Here is a 4,608-nt window from a genome sequence, read left to right on the forward strand (position 1 = left end):
TGAAAAGGGCGCTAAAAGAGAGAGAAGTGTAGCACTGATGCCCATTGCGGGTTGAACGGCCACATCTGGAAGCCTCATTGGGTCTGTCAGTCTCCCAACTCTACCCAGCCAACCCAACTACTGTGGTTGGCCCACTCCTGTCTACCCTACACTGTCACAAGCTGCGTGTCCTCTGCTAATCGAATTGGAAGGCTGTTCGCTGCCAGACACCAGAAGTAACATTCACTCAATGTCTTATCAACATCGACAGGCTTGCCAACTTTCAGATTTTTGGCTCACGCCGACTTTTTTTAACATCTAGGGCAATGCATCTCACACGAAACATGCCACATGAAAGTTGGCAACTCTGACGTGGACTAACCAAAGATGGAGCTAAGCCAAATGCCGTAAATTAACAGATTTATTTGTTAATGTCAGTAACGGCAGCAGCACAATGGGGAATGTTAACATGGCGGTGCCCGAGTCTAGCGACACCACCTCCACTTCAATTTTGAAACTGAAGCGGTAAAGCACTGCAATAGCAACGGAATAGGAGTAATGTAAGATTATTTGCTAGCTTATCTTTTGTTACCAAGAGCAGACACGCCAGCTGATGAAATCTGTAACGCATTATTGTATTTTGAGAACAAAATACGGAAAACAAACGAACGTACACGGGCAAATGTATATATGCGTGGCAATCTTGACGGTTACTTTGCTTGCTAGCTAGCTAGCTGTTCCATACTGGGAACACCGAGACGATTAGTTAATTTAGCTCCGTAGTGTCTATAACATTATTGGCTCTATTTTGCCACACTTTTCTAAAGTAAGACATTGTTAGCTAGCAAACTTGTGAAATACTGTATTGCTACTTCTCTTTGATTAGTCAGCTAATTTAGCTGGCTTACAACATCAAGATCAATCTGGTTATAACGTTAGCTAGCGGTCGCTATCCGGCAGGCTGGACACTACCTAGTTAGCAAACTATAATAGGCTTAAATGTTTTAAAATGACATCAGTAAGTATCAGAATGTATTAATCAGGCTTATGAAACGAGAATATTATAAGAAGACACCGCTGATATTGTCTTTATAATCGCTGTTTGGGCATTAGAATAAATCTCACTTTCTATTGATGATACAAGTCTGAAATAAACTTTCCCTCTTCTTGCACGCAGGGGTTTATTGAAATAAGTGGCACAGAGAGGACTGCTTTTACTACCCACCTTGCTGCCTGCCGGTGTCCTGGGTGTCTTTCTAAGAGCAGCACCTGTTCTCCTTATTAGTGAGTAGGCTACACTTGGCTAACTTTTACTATTACACATCTATTTTAGGCAAAACATTAGTTGCAGGAATGCTGTTCAGTAATCACTTATGTGGGTCGTGTTTGTGTCAAGCACTGTCTGTGACTCTTCATGTCTCCTGATGCAAATAGTTGTTCCATCCATCCATCCATCCATCCATATATCCATCCATTACCTAACATACTTATTCCTGGTCAGGATCATATCTGGATCTTATCCCAGCATGCACTGGGCAAGAGGCAGGGACGCATAGCTATGTCACAGCATAAAACTAAAAGACAAATTGGACCATGTGCATATTTGGTCCCTCAGAAAACTGGCCCACCTATGTCTACCACAATCGTGGGGCATAGGTGGTCTCGTCTCCGGGCAAAAGGCACATTTAAATAGATCATGGCTCCCTTGGTTTCCACTGCATTAGTTCTTATCAGGAGCTAGTTGTCATCAACGAGGCGTAAACTGATTAGGTCTGCATTTGCTGCGATGTCATAAAGGAACTGACTTTTTGGCACCGAACCCCATTTTATTGGACTGAACGCATATGAGATTTTACATTTTTGCTGTGAGCGTTATGCAATCTGCTGCTGTGTGTATTTTTAAAATTGTGCGGATTTTCACGACGTGTGTGTGTGTGTGTGTGTGTGACGTTGTTATGTATCGTTGCATTCAGCCCTGCAGAAGAATTTCCCAAGGAGGTGTGACGGGGAAAGTAAATGCTTGTATAGCGCTGTGTTGATTTGTGTGGTTTAAAATAGTCCTGGGTCTGCATGTGAGTACACTGATTGATTGCACTTGGTTGAGCAGATAAGCATGTGTGTGGGTGGGGCGGATGTAACTGAAAAGGCATGATAGGCTATTCCAAAGTGGGGAATTGTGCTAAAAAAATGGCCGAAGGCAATTGTGCTAAAAAAATTTTTTTTTTAAAGCTTGAGGTACAAAACTAATCAAACTGAAATTAATCTCAAACGACGGGTATTTTTGATGACTGCTCATTAAGCAAAATATATTATTATTTACACTTTGCAACGGGTGTATGGACTGACGGACAGATAGACGGATGCATTAGGTCCGCTGGCTGCGGACAAAGGCGTTCGGCTCAGTGTCTGAACGGTGTTTACTGTTGTGCGGCACTGAGCAAACCCAGGCCTACCCAGTGGTCTCCTGACCCAGATAATGTGACCGAATCCTTTGGGTGGGATGTGAATGTCTCAGAAGTCAGCCACATTCTCCCCATGCCTTGGAGCGTGATGGAGAAAGCAATAAGAGAATAACTACTGGACGCTCTGTAGCCTAGTGGTGGGGTGGTTGACTGCCAACTATGGAGTCGCTAGTTCCAGCCCCTGATCGGTGTGTAGGGGTGTATATATAGGTATGCTGACCTGCATCTGGAGAGATGATCCCTAAAAGAAAAGAGGGCCCCTGCCGTTGGGCTCTTGAGCAAGGCCTTTCACCCAAAAACTGCTCCAGGGGCTTTACCCCTGTTCTCTCTCTCTCTCTCAGCTGGCTTGCAACTGTTCCGTCTGACATTTCTTCCACCGTGTCCATGCAAAAGAGAACTCGTTCTCCGTGCATCTCCCCGGGTTAAATAAAGGTTAAGAAAAATAATAATTGTCGTATATTTGCATACGTATTTTTGGAGCATCCGGCGAGGGCATCGTTTGGAAACCACGCAGCGAACCTTCGCCCATTATGGAGTCGCTGTCGAACGTTCAGGCGCCTCAGAAAACCACGCAGACATCGGGTTGTGATCAATGGACGCCGTTTGTTTTTTGATGCCGGAGCTGCATCATAATAGCAAGCGTAAGCTGCAGAAATAGAAGGCCTGTTGTCCTGGCCTTTGACCCAGGATGTTTGCCTCAGTGTAAACGTTGCAGAGCAGGAACCCGTCCCGTTTCCATTATCTCTGAACTCCTTCCCACAAGGCCGCAGTGCCGTCTCCCTTTGGCATCTCTTCTTCTCTTCCTTTACATTTAAGAGGCCGTCTCCGGCGCGGGCTGTATTTGGACGCGGCCTCTGTCGTCTTGGCTGTAATTTAAAGGGCCGTAATTCCTCCATCTTGCACCCGGTATGGATGTACATGCCCTGAAATTAAAGCAGACAGTCTGCACTTTAATCTCATGTTTATTGCTTTATTTCAGATCCAATATGCTGCGGTACTGAGCCAACGAAACTAAAATTGCATTGCAGTACAAATAGTTATGGGAGGTATCTATAGGAGGTATCTTTACACTCAAAGCCAGCCAGACATATTGACTGCTGTCTGTGTCTATACAGTAGCTGTGTGTGCGTGCGCATACACGTGTGCGTCTGTGTTTCAATGCACATGTCTGCGTATGTGTGCGCACGTGTGTGTGTTTGTGCATATATGGGCATCCGCACAGGCGTGTGCACGTGTATATATATGCGTGTGTGCACACGCGTGTCTATGTCTGTGCGTATATATATGTGTGTGTGCACGCGTGTGTGTATGTGTTTGTGTGCATGTGTGTATATATATACGTGTGTGCGCGCATGTGTGTGTTTGTGTGCATGTATATATATATATATGTGTGTGTGCATGCGTGTGTGTGTATGTGTTTGTGTGTGTGTGTATATATACATATGTGTGTGTGCGCGTGTGTGTGTGTGTATGTATGTGTGTGTGTATATATATATGTGTGTGTGTGTGTGTGTGTGTGTGTGTGTGTGTGTGTGTGTCTGTGTGCGTGCATTTGGATGAGGGTGATATCGGCTCTTTACTGTACCTGGTGAGGGTTTAAGATTATATCATAGGGTTTAGAAATCCGGCTGAGCCATCTAAACTGAGAGCAAACATTAAACTCGGGGATTAAAAACTGCTTTCTGGCAGCCGGTCCTTCCTTCCCCTCTGCAGTCCACCGCTTCAGCTGCAAAACCGTTCTACTGGAGGAGTGCTCTCCATGCACAGATGCCACAGGCAGTACACTGCTGAGCTGTGGTTACATAGGCGAGACTCTCCTGTATCAGGCAATGCTATAGGTCCGTGCTCCTCACTCCTGGTCCTGGAGAGCTGGAGAGTGCTGGTTTTTGCTTTAATAGCAGCAACCAGTTCCGACCCAAGAAACCAGGTAATCGACTGCTTTCATTGATCAATTAAGTGCTGAGTAACAACGAAAGCCAGCGCACCCTGCAGCTGTCTAGGTCTATGCGATTCAGTCACCAGGCTCCAGGCCACTGTAAGCAGTGCGAAGACCCAGTTTCAGTTCTGGATGGTGAGGTGCTAAAGACTGGTGACCACCAGGGGATCCCAGCAGAATGCTGATGTACATAAATTTGCACCTCAAACCTCTCAGCACAACAAAGTGCCT

The 4,608-nt window shown here is 45.5% G+C and overlaps 1 long non-coding RNA gene across 1 annotated transcript in view; it reads left to right on the plus strand.

Moving 5' to 3' along the window:
* The first annotated feature begins 247 nt into the window (after nucleotides 1-247).
* LOC133126310 (uncharacterized) overlaps nucleotides 248-4,608 on the plus strand; it is a 16,007-nt gene continuing 11,646 nt past the window's right edge. The window contains exons 1-2 of the long non-coding RNA XR_009708520.1: nucleotides 248-539; nucleotides 1,157-1,263. This is a non-coding gene — a long non-coding RNA (uncharacterized LOC133126310). The remainder of the gene's footprint in view (nucleotides 540-1,156; nucleotides 1,264-4,608) is intronic.

Source organism: Conger conger, chromosome 4, assembly GCF_963514075.1.
Source record: "Conger conger chromosome 4, fConCon1.1, whole genome shotgun sequence".
In the NCBI taxonomy this organism is placed as follows: domain Eukaryota; kingdom Metazoa; phylum Chordata; class Actinopteri; order Anguilliformes; family Congridae; genus Conger; species Conger conger.